This window comes from Callorhinus ursinus, unplaced genomic scaffold (assembly GCF_003265705.2).
Source record: "Callorhinus ursinus isolate GAN/ISIS: 27379988/994484 unplaced genomic scaffold, GSC_fseal_2.0 scaffold731, whole genome shotgun sequence".
NCBI classification, from domain to species: domain Eukaryota; kingdom Metazoa; phylum Chordata; class Mammalia; order Carnivora; family Otariidae; genus Callorhinus; species Callorhinus ursinus.
The window spans coordinates 837-17,727 of NW_027397786.1; the positions used below are offsets into that span (position 1 = coordinate 837).

Here is a 16,891-nt window from a genome sequence, read left to right on the forward strand (position 1 = left end):
GACCTCTGTCCCGGCTCCTTCAGGGAAGACAAGGCAGAAGGAGGAAATGAGAAGGGGAAGGGGCAGACTGATCTTTTCCCTGTCCTGAGTCAGCCTCCACTGATGACTCCAGGTCCTCTGGCCCAGCACTGCACTCAGCTGGACCCTGAGAGGGAGTCTGCATTCCAGGGTAGCTGGGTGGGAGGTGTACTCAACGACCTGTGCATCCCCAGATATCCTACCCACCTGGCCTTGCACCCTAAGGCCTGCCGCCCAGGGTGGGTGTGATAGTGGGGCCCAGTGGACTTTGGGGCCACAGAGCAGTTGGCGGTGGTGAGGGAATGTTGGGGACCGGTCAGGTGCAGAGCCATGGGTCTCGTATACATCCGCTGTAGGGCTGGTTCACCATACAGGTGCTGCGTGCAGGTCCCCTTTGCACACCTGAACATGACACACCTGGCTGGCCCTCTCGGTGGGGAGGCCTGCGTTCCTGGTGGACCTGTCCACCACCTACCCCTGGAGGAGCGGCCACGTTCAAGGTTTTCCATGTCCAACCCTCAGAGACAGATGGGAACCTGGGTCAAGAGAGGCTGGAACTGGCCCAAGACAAATGAGGTGTGCAGAGCCCAAGGAGCAGGGCTGCTCTCCAGTCCTAGGCCAGCCCCAACGCTCCCATGAGGTTCGATTTAGGGGTGAAAGCCCCTCAGATCCTCGGGGATAGCTACCCACAATGTCCCATGTGGGGACATGACCTTGGCAACCCCAGGCATGTAGAGACAGGCGCACCTGCAAACCCACCCACACACACCACTCTGATTGCCCAGCTGGGGGTCAGAAGAGGGGACACCCTGGGAGCGAGGTGGGGGACAAGGGGGAAAGAAGAAAGTGTTTGGAGACAGCTAGGCCATGGGGTAGGGCATCAGGACTCCTGGCAAGGACCCGGATCCAGAGCATGTGGAGGGGAGACAGGCCAGGCTGATGGTCAGGGGTCTCCAAGGGGCCCAGGGTGTTGCCAGGGCACTGGGAAAAGACAGGGTCTGGGTTCCGGTGTCCACGACCACCCTGGGCACTTGGGAGTAGGAAGAGATACCTACCCCCAAGTCCAGAGGGCTATAGCACAAAAGGCCTCAGCTTACTCTGCTGTCACTTGGGCTCCAGAGATGCAGTGTCCCAAGGGTCCCACAGGCTTGTAGAAGAGACTGTTGGCCTCGGATCTCCATCCCCGACCCCCTGTGATCCCAGTCTTCAGAAAATATTTTCTATCCCCTCGAAGTCCTTCTCAGCAGAGGAGAGACTCGGGGCTTGGGGGGCTGAGGAGCTGGCTACGCAGAACGTGGCAGAGCACTGGGCCACCAGTCTGGAGACCAAGGTCAGGACCCTCCTTGTTGCAGTCTCAGCGTCCCCATTTGGAAGTGGATCCAGAATCACTGCTCTGGTCTTGGTGAGGAGGACTTAGGAAGGAATGGAACACCAGGACCGGAGAGGGAAACTGGGACAAGGGAGGCTTCTGAGGGTTCTCACATCGCCCATGGAACCCACAGATCCTGCTCCTGGGAGAGAAACAGACACAGAGACAGAGAAGGAAACAGAGAATGAACACAAGACCGAGGAAACCAGTAGAAGTCACAGACTCCATCAGCTTGTAAATGACATCACGGCATTTGGTTCCATTCTATTCCTGAGAGCGCCGTCACACAGGCCATCCACCCTGGAGGAGAGGGGATTCCACAGGGATGTGTGACCAGGACTCAGGGGTGCGAGGAGCCACTGTGGGGACTTCCCAGCACATGGGCACAGACGAGGCCCCGGGAGCTGAGCCTAACCCAAATGGGAGCCCCTGGAAGTCTGTGTTGTGAGAGGACAAGGTCAGAATCAGATCATTACTACCTTCACATGGGGGCTGGGACACAGGCAGTAGGGGGGTGTCTTTGCCTGGATCCCAGAGCTGATTGAAGCCCCTCTGAGCTGTGTTCCATGCCAAGCTCAGCCCATGGCTCCTCCTTGCATTGCCAAGTATGCACCAGCCTCCTGTGATAGCAGGCACAGAATATGTGTAGAGGTACCTAACCCTAACCTTAACCCGTAACCTAACCTGTACCCTAAAACTAACCGATACCCTAACTTGTACCCTAACCCTAATCCGTACCCTAACCCATACCCTAAACCTAACCCATGCCCTAACCCGTACCCTAACTCTAACCCTAACCCTGGGTCAACTAGAGAAAAGAGGATATCCCCGGAAGTTTGGGGTTCATGAGAAATTTGAACTCCAGTCCTGACATGAAGATGACACTGTGCCAAATGGACCTGCTGCTTTCTCTGAACACTGACATCCTGTGAAAAGCTCCATCACTGACTCACAGACTGATGTTCAAAACATTGAGTCTCCTAGATCCAGAGCAGATAAGTGCTGTCAGGTGGGGATAAGTAGGTCCTCTGACATATGGCCTGCACCCCTGCTTCAATTTCTGGGAGAAGGGGAAAGACACACTTGTTTTGTAAGTAGTCATTATTTTCATTCAAAGGTAGAACAATGACTTTGACATTTTTGGAAAAGAGAAATTACTCTTCCAAATGAACACCTCAACTCATATGTTACTCATCCAACTTAAGTGGGATGTGGTATACTCCAGCCTCCAGGCCCCCACCTGGAGGATCCTCCTGTACCATCTTGACAGTCCATGACCAGCATCCACGGGGGCACAATGCTGAATTTGGGGGATGACTCTGGGGCTTCGTGCCACCGCACCTGTGCCTGGGGAAGCGGGAACATGGAGGACCCTCCCAGATGACACTGATGGCCCATTACCACTATGCCTGAGGACATGGGGCACAATGCTGAAGTTGGAGGACTCTCTGGGGCTTCTTGCCACCACACATGTGCCTGGGGGGAGCAGGAACCTGGAGGGCCCTCCCAGACAATCACAACGGACGATGATCACCATCTCTGCGGATCATGGAGCACAATGCTGGAATTGTGGGATGGCTCCGGGGCTTCTTGCTAGAGCACCTGTGCCCAGGGGAGCAGGAACCTGAAGGACCCTCCCAGACAATAGTAACAGACCATTACCACCAACCCCCTGAGGACATGGGGCACAATGCTGAGGTTGGAGTTTGGCTCTGCGGCTTGTTGCCACCACACTTGTGCCTGGGGGAACAGGAATCTGGACGACCCGCCCAGATGATCCTGGTGGAACATTACCACACTCCCTGAGGACATTGGGCACAATGCTAAGTTGGAGTCCCTTGGTCCTGAAACCAGCAGGAACGGAGCTCCAAGGACAGAGAGGAGAATCCAGGAGGATTTCCATCCAGGGAAAGGGGACCCACTGGAGGGCACAGAAGCAGCAAGCCCCACCGACCCGCATGCCATTTGAACAGGATCACCTCCTGCACTTATTCAACACTTTGTCCGTCTTCGTGTGTGGACAGTGCCCAGCCCATTCGGGGCTGGTGCACTTCCAGAGGAGGACTAGAATCTTTTCAGTGCAAGCTCATGGGTCAGAGGACCAACGCCCAAAGAAGCAGGGATATCCCTCTTCCTGTGGAGCTGGGGAAGGCAGCTACTGTTCTGGGGCGGGACCGGGTCCAGGAGTGTGTTCTTTCTGAAGCCCCTGCCTTCGGTGGGTGTGGCTATGCCTAAAAAAGACCCACTCAGCCCCAGAGTCAGGAGAGTGACATGCTGTCTCCAACCCTAGCCCAGGATCACGACCGGAAACCATCCTGTATTTGGGAGAACAGTTCTCCTTCAGGAGCCAGGGAGGAGACTGGCCCCTCTCCCCTCCCCAGGTCCAGGGTGCCCGGGACCTGCAAGAGCTCTTCATCTGAGGAGGAATCAGGGAGAACAAGTGTATCTCGTCAGCCCAGCAAGTGAAATAACCAAACCCCCACGCTCAGGTTCTAACAGAAGCAGAATTTCAATGTACTGTTTGGGGGAAGCCTCCTCCCCTCTTATCTGGCCTTGGGGGACCCCAAGGAAAGTCTTTTTTGTTCTCCTTCCCTCAGAGAGAGGAGCTGGCCCCATGTCCCGGGGTCCCCACCGTGTCCCAGTGCTGAGGAAGAGCCACACGCAGGGGCTTGGTGTCAGGAGTGCGGTCGGCCACTGCTCCTGGGCTCCCAGCCAGGGGCCTGGCGGCTGCATGGAAAAGCTGAATTGCTTTTGGGGGAAGGAGTGCTCACTGCCCACATCGCTCACCATCCCCCTCTGCACTCTGCAATCCAGGCTCTCTGCCCAGCTTAGGTCAATCACCAGCACTCCACAGGTTCCTGCCATGGGAGGGATCATTCAGCATCACCCCATTGCACAGAGGAGGAGAGCGAGGCCCAGAGAGGGGAAGTAAATGGCTCCAGTCCCAGAGCTGGTCAGCAGAGAAGCTGGAAAGCCAGCCCTCCAGAGCCCTTACTAGACCAGCCAGAGACTCCATGAGTTGAAAGTGAGCCCTCCCTTACCTGACCAGCCACGCACTCGCCCCTGACATTCATGATAGCCTGTTCTTGACCTTGAAGGGGATCTGGCCAACTACGAGGGGGAGTTCAGCTGGTGGGACGGGCTGTAGCTATAGGAAGGAGTGACACATCTGAGCTAGCAGGAGCCACACTCTGGTCTCCCTCCCGGAGCCCGACCAGGAGCTGGAATCTGGGTGCCCTAGGGGCCAGCACACAACAGGGTCTGCACTGACCAGGGATCCATGGCCCCCAGGGATAGTCCCTCTGCCCTCTCCCCGCTCCTGCCTGGCCTTACCTCTCCTCACTGTGGGGCTCCAGGACCCGGAACCAGACCTCATAGGGAAGGCTTGGTTCCAGCTTGTAATGATTTCACAGCCCGTGGAGCCCCTGCGGCTGGAGGGAGGACTGGCTGTGGACAAGGACTGGGCTGGGGAGGATGCAGGTCCTGGTGGTGAGTGAAGGATGGGGCAGTGGCCGAGTCCTGGGGCCACTGCTCATGTCAAAAAAGGGCTGAAATCCCTGAATGCCCATGGGGTCCCTCATTACAGTAACGACCCCCTTCACACTCGGGCATCCTGCTGCTGGGCCCCTCCTCTCCGGCCTCCTCCCCGCCCCTCTACTACAGCCGGGGCTGCAGTCAGGGACAGTTTAGACATCTGTCCCAGGTCCTGCCAGGAAGACAAGGCAGAAGGAGGAGAGGAGAAGGGGAAGGGGTAGACTGATCTTCTCCCTGTCCTGAGTCGGCCTCCACTGATGCCTCCACATCCTCTGGCGCAGCCCTGCACTTACCTGGACCCTGAGAGGGAGTCTGCATTCCAGGGTAGCTGGGTGGGAGGTGTATTCAATGACCTGTGTGACCCCAGATGGCCTACCCACCTGGCCTTACACCCTAAGGCCTGCCACCCAGGGTGGGTATGATTGCGGGGTCCAGTGGACTATGGGGCCACAGATCAGTTGGCTGTGGTGAGGGAATGTGGGGGACCGGTGAGGTGCAGGGCCATGAGTCTCGTGTCCATCCGATGCAGGGCTGGTTCAACATACAGGTACTGCGTGCAGGTCCCCTTTGCATACCTGGCAATGACACACCTGGCTGGCCCTCTCGGTGGGGAGGCCTGGGTGCCTGATGCACCTGTCCCCCACCTATCCCTGGAGGAGCGGCCACGTTCAAGAGTTTCCATGTCCAACCCTCACGGACAGTTGGGAACCTGGGTCAAGAGAGGCAGGCACTTGCCCAAGAAAAATGACGGGTGCAGAGCCCAAGGAGCAGGGCTGCTCTCCAGTCCTAGGCCAGTCCCAACCCTCCCATGAGGTTCGGTTTGGGGGTGAGAGCCCCTCAGATCCTCGGGGAGAACTACCCACCGTGTCCCATATGGGGATATGACCTTGGCATCCCCAGGCATGTGGAGGCATGCGCACCTGCAAACCCACCCCCCCCAGACACACCACTCTGTCTGCCCAACTGGGGTCAGAAGGGGAGGACAACCTGGGAGCGAGGTGGGGGACAAGGGGGAAAGAAGAAAGAGGTTGGAGACAGCTGGGCCATGGGGCAGGGCATCAGTACTCCAGGCAAGGACCCAGATCCAGAGCTTGGGGAGGGGAGACAGGCCAGGCTGATGGTCAGGGGTCCCCAGGAGACCCAGTGTGTTGCCAGGGTACTGGGAAAAGACAGGGTCTGGGATCCGGTGTCCACCACCACCCTGGGCACTTGGGAGTAGGAAGAGATACCCACCACCAAGTCCAGAGGGCTATATCACAAAAGGCCTCAGCTAACTCTGCTGTCACTTGGGCTGCAGAGATGCATTGTCCCAAGGGTCCCACAGGCCTGTAGGGGAGCCCTGTTGGCCTTGGATCTCCATCCCCGACCCCCTGTGATCCCAGTCTTGGGAAAATATTTTCTACCCCCTCGAGGTCCTTCTCAGCAGAGGACAGACTCGGGGCTTGTGGGGCTGAGGATCTGGCTACTCAGAATATGGCAGAGCACTGGGCCACCAGTCTGGAGACCAAGGTCAGGGCAATCCTTGTTGCAGCCTCAGGGTCCCCATGTGGAAGAGGATCCAGAATCACTTCTCTGGTCAGGGTGAGGAGGCCTTAGGAAGGAATGGAGCACCAGGACCGGCAATGGAATTGGGGACAAGGGAGGCTTCTGAGGTTTCTCACATCGCCCATGGAACCCACAGATCCTGCTCCTGGGAGAGACACAGACACAGATACAGAGAAGGAGACAGAGAATGAACACAGGACCGAGGGAATCAATAGAAGTCACAGACTCCATCAGCTTGGAAATGACATCCCGGCATTTGGTTCCATTCTATTCCTGAGAGCGCCGTCACATAGGCCATCCACCCTGGAGGGGAGGGGATTGCACAGGGATGTGTGACCAGGACTCAGGCGTGCGAGGAGCCACTGTGGGGACTTCACAGCTCATGAGCACAGACGAGGCCCAGGGACCTAAGCCTAACCCTAATGGGAGCCCCTGGAAGTCTGTGTTGTGAGAGGACAAGTTCAGAATTAGTTCATTACTTCCTTCCCACGTGGACTGGGACACAGGCAGGAGGGGGATGGCTTTGCCTGGACCCCAGAGCAGATTCAAGCCCCTCTGAGCTGTGTTCCATGCCAAGCCCAGCCCCTGGCTCATCCTTGCATTGCCAAGTATGCACCAGCCTCCTGTAATAGCAGGCACGGAACATGTGTAGAGTTCCTACCCTTGATGGCATCCCTAGAAGTAGAAGCCAGAATACCCCGATGTGCAGATATGGAGCCCTGGGAGGCCCTGAGGGGCACGGGGTCTATCCAGGTTCACAGCTCTGGGCATGCACAGGAACCAGGTCTGAACCCAGCTCTGTGCCATCACAGCAGAGACACCAGCTGCACCCAGGCCTCCTGGGGGCTCTGGGTGGGTTGCGTGGGTGTCACTGTGTGGATGGGGTTTGGTGGGAGGGTTAGCATTGAGCAGTGAGGGAGGGGGGCCCTCGGGGGGCTCTTGTGTGAGGAGGAAGTTGGTTAAGGGGACCCCAGGCAGTGGTGACCTCAATTCCCTGACAACAGAGCCCAACAGAATTTGGAACCCGGTAACCAGGCACCCACATTCCACAGACAGCCCCCTGCCCAGCTCATTTTGTTGGAGATCCTCAAACCAAGATGTTCACATGTTGCGTGCCGAGGTCCGGAGGCTGCAGGTGGAAGAAAGCGTGCCCTGCAGATGCTATCCACCACTGGGGATTTTGGGTCAGTGCTCCCCACTGCCTCTGGCCATTTGGCCGGAAGCACAGAAAGGTGACACCAGGAGGGCCAGAGCCTGCCACGCAGCCCCCTCGCTCTGATGACCTGTGTAGCCCAAGGTGCTGTCCCTGTGTGTGTGTGTGTATGCGTGTGTGTGGATGGGGGTGTGTGTCTGTGTGTCTGTGTGTCTGGGTGTCTGTGTCTCTGTGTCTGTGTGAGTGCACGTGTGTGTGTAAGGGGTTGTGTGTCTGTGTGTGAGTGTGTGTGTGAGTGTGTGTGTAAAGAAGGGTCATGCGGGGTGGGGCCACCCCGAGCAGGAGGTCATGTTCAAGGTCAAGGCTGGCTGTGTGGGATGGGGTGTACAGGCGCTGCCCCTTCTGCCCAAAGTTTATCCCGATAGCCCTGCAGGGATGGGTCCCTGCATTCCGGGTGCAGGGTTGTGCACGCACAGGTGCGTGTCTGATCTGGGAGCAGCAGGGGAACTGGGCAGGAGGACAGTGTGGATGGCCGGGCATGGCTGTGATGCCTCCGGGCCAGCTATCTGTCCCTGTCTTTGCAGAAGGCCACGGAGGACATGGAGAGGAGGCTGCTTGACACGCCCTCCATCTCCTCGACAGAGGGGGTGACCCCACAGGGGTCCCCAGGAGCAGATGCTGGAGATTGTAGGGGAAGACCTCCTACACCACCCAGACCACTATCCCAGGTGGTTGTCGACCGGACAGTGGTCCAGGAGCCAGAGCCCACGGAGGCCAAGCCTGAGGGTGAGAAGGCTGGGGCTGGGTGTTTGTGGTGTGTGGGGATGGGTCGCTCCTGGCCCCACAGGGAGGAGCCGGCAGAGGCTGGTTGGGGCCAGGAGCAAGCCTGGGCTCAGAGCACACAGCGGGTGGACTGCAGTCGGGGAGACATCCCTCTGAGGGTTCCTTCCCGGCTGTGGCTTCTCTGGGAGGCCCTGGGCTGGGCTCTGTCTCTGCAAAGGCCCATGGAGAGTAGGCACAGAGGTGGGCTTTTCTCTTTTCACAGCTGCTCCACCACCTGAGGATCTAGAGCTGGCTCCAACTCCATCAGCAGCTCTGGGGGGAGGGGTGATGCGTACAGCAACTTCAGGAGGACATCAGGAGCTGGCAGGTAACCAAGCAGCCGCCCACGGATTGCCTAGCGTGGACTAGGAATAACTGGCACCTGCTCCTGCCCCAGCCCCTACCACAGTTCCTGCCCCTGCCAGAGCCCCTCTCCCTGATCCTGCCCCTAACCCTGCCCCTGTCCCTGCCCCTGGCCCTGCTCTTACACCCAGCCCTGCCCCTATCCTAACCCCTGCCCCTACTCCTGCTCCTGCAGGGCTCCCAGAGCCACCTCTAGAGCCCGCAGCCCTGCAGGGAGAGCTCCTTGTACCATCGCCAGACCCCGATGCCTCGCCAGAGTGTTTCATCCCCTCCCCCGATGTTCTTTCTCTCTGGTTCATATTAACTGTTATTTTATCTTTTCATGTTCTGTATACTGTTTATTATTTGTTTTCAATAAAATTACTTGTTTTCAATTGAACATGTCATGAGCATTAAGTACATGCCCAACACTGTGCCACCACACCCCAGAACATTGCTGCAGAATACCTCATTCCCCAAAGTAGTCCCCGAACCAGAAGGCCTCCCTGCCCATTTATCCACCAGCCCAGACCCTGGCAACCCATAAGGTGCTTTCTCTCTATGTTCTTTTACCTATTCTGGATGATTCCATAAGTGGAATCACCCAGTGAGGGCCTTTGTGTCTGCCCACCTATTTTCAAAAGGGACTTGTTTTCTCCTGTGTTTATTTGACATAGAATTTCTCTTATTTGATATTGAAATCCCCGGTGGATTACACATCACATGTAATCATAGAGGCCACTTTAGGAATTATGGGCACAATCTCTGGGCTGAGACCCCTGTTCCTGCTGGGACACCACAGCCTGACCCCAGACAGGAAACGGCTGGTTCCTCCTGTGGACCAAACAGAAACCAGGGAAATGCAGAAAGCTGGAAGACACAACACAAAGGGCAAAAGCACTGCTCACAACCCAAGGCCAGAGAAAGGTTTCACCTGACTCTGGTCCAAACCATGCTCCAAGTCACTGGGTTCCACAGGGACAGAGACCAAACACATGCAAGTCCAAGGTGGAAGGATAGGCATGCAAGGAATATGTGTGAGAGATGTGGAGCTCCCGGTTAAGGACTCCAGCAAAGGAAACCCTATGGAGGCAGCGCTGGTCACCCTCAGACCGGCAGGTGTCTGGTCTGGGGAGAATGTGAGGAAGCAGAGGTCCAATGCAGGTTCCCTGGAGAGAAGGGTGATAGGGACCCCTGTCTGGGAGAACAGTGAGCAGCACCCATCCCAGGCCACAGGTGCACCCATCACCTGGTATGTTAAGCCTCGGACTCACCCCTGGAAACTCTGGCTCGGTTTTTCACAGATGTATTTTCAGGAGTGTTCATCACAGCAGTGGTGGAGTAGCAGGGAATGGAACAACATTAATGCCCAAGGAGAGGGATGTGATCAATGGTCCCAGTCCTCATGATAGAATGCCCTGTAGCTACTGTCACATTGTCGTTCTGGGCACAGGATCCGGGAAGCCCCTCCTGAGATTCCTCCTGCCACGCTGTTCCTGGGAACATTGAGAATTGTTTGAGGAGGATGTGGAGAGGATCCAGGATGACAGCGGGTCCAAGGAGAAGGAAGGTCAGCACTGGGAGGACAGTTGGACATGTCCTGAGCCACCATCCAAGGCCCGGGCTGGGATGCCCTTGGACCTTACCCCAAATAATGGCTCCTGAAGTATGGATCCAGCTTCTGTGGTTTCATTCCCTCCCTCCCTGCATCATTTATTCACTCCGTCATTCATTCCCCCCTCTCTCTCCTTCCCCTCCACCCCTCCCTCCCTCCCTGCCTCCCTCCCACCCTTCTACCCCTCCCATCCTACCTTCCCTACTCCCTCTTTCCCCTCCCTCTCCGGATCCTCCCTCCCTTCCATCCTCCCTTCCCTCCTCCTTCTCTTTCCCTCTCTCCCATCCTCCCTCATTCAGCAGAGGATCTGGGGTCCCTGCTATGTACAGAGCATTGGGGCTTCATCAGTGTGCATCCCCCAAACCACATGGTCACGTCCACTCTGGGAGTTGACGGGGACAGTCCTCAGGGCTAGGAGTGGTGATGAGTACCAGGAATCTGCTCCTGAAAATAGGTCAGTTACACAAAGAAAAGAATGGAGAGACCCATCCTTAGCACTTCCTCTAGAAATATCTAGTCCTGAAAAGTAATGAAAAGTAAGTATACCCTAGACTTCATGCGATGTGAGTTCTAATGGCAGGTATGCACAAAATCCTAGAACCAACAAAGTGTAAATCATCCAGTATCGACTGGGGTGTTGTGACCCAACATTTCTGACCAAATGACAGCGTTTCAGCCAACATCTCCAAGGCCTCTGAGTTTTCACAAGGGCCTCTGTGATCCTTTGGTCCTTCCATCGACCTCCTTGGGAAGCTCTGTCCTGTCGTCTTCCTTGTCTCCTGCCTCTTCTGGGACCTTCCATAGCTTCCCCCTCCCCCCACCAGGGCTGCCCTCACCAGGATTCCCCATGCCCCTTGGCTGGGCGCCGGGATCCCACACTGGGCCCCATGAGCCCAGTGCCTTTTGCAAATCCTGTGCACTCCTTCTGGAGTCACTTGACATCTCCCTTGCAGCGGCCTGCATCTTCCTGTGCTGGGTCTCCTCTGAGCAGTCTGTGAGGCTGCACTGTGCCCATGTCACGGGCACGGAAGTGAGAGTCCAGAAGGTCCAGAAGACCTGCTCCCAGTCTCAGCATATGGAGCCTGGGCAGGGAATGGTCCTTAAGCAGAGGAGGACTTGGGCCCAGGGAGCCAGAGGGAGGATGTGGTACAGTGAGCCCACAGGAGGAGAGTGAGCAATGTATGGGCCTGGTGCTCAGACCTGCTGGGAGACCACATCGCAGTGGCTCTGTCCCCAGGGCTGGAGGATGTCAGGGTATACACCCTCCCTGGCTGCAGGCTGGCAGGGACTGACAGGAGAGGAGACACCTGGTGCAGGAGAGAGCCCTCTGCAGAGAGGAGGGGGCAGGTGCTCCCCCAGCAGCAGGGGCACTTGGGCAGGCTGAGGGGACATCAGTGGACAGCAGTGCCTGCAGCTGGGGTCTCCACACTGACCCTCTCCTGAGGCTCAGCCCAAGTTTGTCTGGATGGCCTTTGTCCCCCAAATACAAAGTCTGGCCCAGGAAACCCCCAAGCCCCAACCCCTAATCCTTTATTCTCAGCTCAAGTGACAAGAAATGGCCAATAGTTTTGGTGGTGTTGGGTGTACAGGGACATTTGATTTGTGGCCCATGCTGTACTGTTGCTGGCATTTTAAAGATCTCAGGGCTTTGATTCGAAAATGGTAGGATGCCGGGGACCCCAGAGAGCTTTCTGGAAACCTGCCTCTGGGCATTGCAGCCATCCCAAACCACCTGTTCTGCTCAGAATCTCTCCAGGCCACAGACCCACAGTCTTGGCTCCTCAGATGGCCCAGACAATGTGCCTTCAAAAAGTGATCCTGGTGGGGCTGCGGGACACAATGCCGATTCCACCAAATCCCCCTCCCAGAAAGTGAGGGTACCACTGGACCAGCTGTCCGAAAACTGACAGGTCAGGGTTCCAGGAAGACACCAGAGGCACAGGAGGAACTGAAGAGCATTTGAAGGCCAGGTAGGGACAGTGAGAATCTCCAGATTTGCCTAGGGGCAGCTCCCGTCCCCCTAAACCCTCAGTGAGATGGTTTTACTGGGGGATTGGGGGGGACCATGCCTGGAGGACCCATAGCTCCACTGTTAGAGGTCGCCGACTTGATCAGTGCACAGGTGGGGAAACCTGGCCACACCCCGAAGAATTTCTAGAAACAGTAGCCATCTCAGTGGTAGCTGACCTGGGAGGTCAACCTTCCAGCTGCCTGAGGTGGGATTGAGCCACAGTCCAGCACACTAGCCAGAAATGGAAGAAGGAGAACAAGTTCTTCATTTCATAGTTTCTAAGTCATCGGTTTGTTCCTACGGTTAGTATACTTTGCATCCTGGGAAATCTCTGCCTGTCTAAGGTCATGAAAATGTTCTCCTCATGTTCTCTGCTGGGGAAGTTCTTTTTTTTTTAAGATTTATTTGGCAGAGAGAGACACAGCGAGAGAGGGAACACAAGCAGGGGGAGTGGGAGAGGGAGAAGCAGGCTTCCCGCCGAGCAGGGAGCCCGATGCGGGGCTCGATCCCAGGACCCCGGGATCATGACCTGAGCCGAAGGCAGACGCTTAACGACTGAGCCACCCAGGCGCCCCTCTGCTGGAGAAGTCCTTGAAAAATCTCTGGTTTATAGGTAAAAATCATCCAAAAGTGACTTTGGTTGGCACAGCCATGCTGGGAAAAGGATGGATTTTCCCCAAAATACTAAACATAGAACTCCTGTATGATCCCACTATCAGATAGACCTTTTCAGGAAATGAAGTCAGTTTCTCGAATAAGATCTGCACTCTCCCACCCAATCTCCCTGAGGAGGGGCGGCCACTCTTAGCAACCCTCCCCTTGAGGAGGGCGCCTCCCTGGACAAGGGGCTACCCCAGGGCTGGGAGGTCTCCACAGCAGCACACCCAATATCCTGGATACTAGGAGACAGAGTACAGCACCAGGCCAGTGAGGGTCAGGACACTCTAACCCAAATATGGCACCTTGGTAAATTAAATATAGAAGCTAAAAGAACTTTTGCATAGAGCAGAAGCAAGAAGGTCTCTTTGATCCCCAGCCATTAGCCCTTCTTCCCTTAAGCAGGTCAGAATACTCCCATGTGGAACTTTCTCTCCCCGGACCACAGGGATGACGTGCTTATCACCAGAGTCAAGGAATTTAGGACCACGGGGTCTATACGAACACACCTGGTTAAACGAACCTTTATCTTCCTAGTTAACTTCTTTACCGTTTACGAGCCCTAGTCCAAACCCCTGTGTCTGTCAATTCTTCACACACTTACTGCTTCTTTGTCTAAAAGGTAGAAGACCTGTCTGCTCCAGTCACCTCTGCTGGTCGTCATGGTCTTGTGAGGCTCCCACCAAAACAATCATTACATTTTGCTTGCTTTTCTCCTGTCCATCTGTCTTTGTCAATTTCCAGACTCAGCCAGGGACCTTAAGAGGGTTGAGGAAAACATTTTCCTCTCTTGCAACACTGTGGGGTGGGGAGTGGGGAGTCAGAAAAAGCCATCCCATCTTCCTGGCTTTGGTGAAAACGGACCTCTACTGGGAAGCAGCAGAGGACAGTGCATGGCTGGAGGAGCCAGAGAGAGGCACGTAGAACATGTAGGAGCTACTTGGCCCCCAGTCAGGGGACTTGGCCCCAGTGACAAGTCCAGGGTGTGATTATGACTATTATAATGGAAACATCCCGAACATCAGACCTTCCCCACGCCAGGCTTCATGATTGCTGCTCGTTGTAGTTGCTACTGTTGGTTTAGTGATTTTTCTGTAGAAAAGTCTGTATTCTTTGCTGTGTGTATGGCTACTGAATTCCTGTGCTGTTAACTTAGTGGTCAGCCAGTGGCTGGGCAGAGAAGTCACCCCTGTTTCCGAGCTATGGCCTACAGATTGGAGGTCCCCACAACCTCGTCAGGTTTGAATAATCTGCTCCAGTGGCTCATGGAACTCAGAGAAAGTTGTTACTTACTAGATGACCAATTCATTGAAAGGACAGTACTCAGGGCCAGGCAGCTGGAAGCGAGGAGCAGGGCAAGGTGTATAGAAGAAGCTCAGAGCTTCCTTGCTCTCTGAAAAGGCCTTTGCCCACCTCCACTCTGACCTTCGTCTATACTTCCTAACTGATGACGTCCTTCCTTTGGGCTCATCTGTTAACACAAGTGAAAGACCCGGTGGGCACCAAAACGACTCCTCAAGTACTAACCACTGCTGCCGTCCTGGTGATTCTTGGGCACAGCCATGAATCTCAGCTTCTTCATGATGGGGGGCAGCCCAGCAGCTGTGGATCCCACAGGTCCTCTGGGGACAGCCCAGCAGCTGTGGGTCTCACACGTCCTCCGGGGGCAGCCCAGCAGCTGTCGGTCCTACAGGTCCTCTGGGGACAGCACCTTAATGGGCTTATGGTCCAGCAGGTACCTGTTCAGGTGGCTCTCGTCATGCCACACAGCCTCGATCCCATTGGCCAGGTTGACCCCCAATGTCTGGTGACAGACCAAGGTCAGTTGGTGAACCTCTACCACTGACCTCCAAGAAAAGTCCCCCTTGTATTCAAAGTCGCCCTTGCCCCTGGGGAATGTGCACCTGGGAATGTGGCCAATGCTCATAGCTGAAGTCCTTTTGGGCCGCCTGGTAGAAACCGGGGTGCAGGGTGCCAAAGAGGGGGGACAGGATCTCCATACTCACGTGGTCACGGAACTTCATGTCCACCACTCTGCACACCAGGTAGTCCACCTCACGGAGGAATTGTGGAGTTAATCTTAGAAAATATATTGTCAGCCCTAAGGAGTGATTGTGGAAGCAGCTGAAACGTCAGCAGCGTTCCTGTTCTCAGGCTACTGAACACAATGGCCCGGTAGGAGCAGGATCCCATGATCCCCAGGGGCAGGGCCTAGGTTAGGAGCCAGGAAAGAATGCAACCCTCCGTGCCCCCCTTCCTGCACCTGCCATTTGCTAGCACAAACATCCCACACTTTCCCGATCCCATGACAGCCTCCCTGCGTGCCTGCGTGTAGAGGAGGGTGCAGGCCTGCTTTAAAGCTCAGGATACTTGCCATCCCTTTGTCCTCCTTTCCCACGCTTTGAGGCATCTACCCTTGCTTTTCTGATAAAAAATGAAATAAAAGCGATGTGCAGAACCAGCTGCTGCTGCCCTACTTGCAGAGGCAGCCCTGCATGGCCGCTCAGATTGGTGTCTGAGAACTTTATTTCAGCGTGCGATGACAGGAAGAGCTGCTTACAGAAGTGGCGGATCATTACGTGCTCTGCATGGATGCGTCCTCCCAGCGCGGGGTGCTGGGAACCTTGAGGACCACCATCCTCCGGCCTTCCCGGAGGGGCACATGGGGCCTGGCGGGCAACTGACTGGTGAAGACGTAGTATGTGAACCTGTGTCCCACCATGAAGTGCTTCTCAACTGTCTGCAGGAACAGTGCCAGGAATACCATGTGTCCACAGGGACAGGGGACAGGGCTGGAGGAGGGTCACTGCCAGAGGCTGGCGGCAGGACCCCAAAACTTGGGCCGTGAACGTGTGCACTTTCTTCAAGGGGGCAGGCCCTGGGCTGCTTTAAGAAACAGCCACCCTCCTGGACTGGCCTGAGTGCATCTGCTGTTGGGGCCTCCCTACCTTCGGCTCCCAGAGATGGGAGCCCTCAGGACCCCATCTTACAAAGAGGAGCCTGAGGCTTAGAGGCTAGAAACCCATGCAGCTGATTCTACCCAGTCTGTAGGGCATAGAAACAAGGGCTGTGCCCAAAGGTGCTCAACTCATGACAGGTGGGGACAACCTGCAGGGGGTCAGCCAGGGGAGGGGACGTGCAGGGTTTGCCTGGGAGCTCAGCAAAGGGGGAGTGTTCCTGGCACCAGCATGCTGAGTGTCGGGCTTCATGGGTCACAGGGTCACCAACCATAACCCTAAATCTTAAACCTAACCCTTAACCCTAACCCCAACCCTAACTCTAATCAAACATCATGCTCAATTTTGAGGACTGACAGCTCTACTCTAAAATCAAACAGAAGTCCATCATGCTGGCTTTCACTGATTACTCAGTATCGTACTGAAAGTTCTACCCAGAATGATAAGGCAAGAAATCCACATGTGGAAGAAAACAGTAGAACTAGGTCTATTCAGTGACCAGAGATGACATCATCTTATACACAGAGCTTCCTAAACAATCAACAAAAAATGATTACAGCCAGTTAATATCAATACACAAGAATCTCTCTTATTTGTATACATTAGCCATGAATCATCCAAAAATAATTTAAGAAAACATTTCCATTTTAGGGAACATTAACATTGACAAAATACTTAGGAACAGATGTAATCAAGAGGCAAGTCTTGTACACTGAAAATTACAAAACATTGCTGAATGAAAGGGTCACCTAAATAAATCTGAGGACTCCACGGCGATGAAAAGACATACTATTGATAAGATGGCAATAGTACACAATGCAATGTGGAAATTCAATGTGTTCCCAAGAAAATTCACAAAGGCCTTTGG

At 55.3% G+C, this 16,891-nt stretch overlaps 1 pseudogene; it reads right to left on the reverse strand.

The window, feature by feature from the left end:
* Positions 1–14,544: 14,544 nt before the first annotated feature.
* LOC112818691 (histo-blood group ABO system transferase 2-like) lies at positions 14,545–15,833 on the reverse strand (annotated as a pseudogene).
* Positions 15,834–16,891: the final 1,058 nt, after the last annotated feature.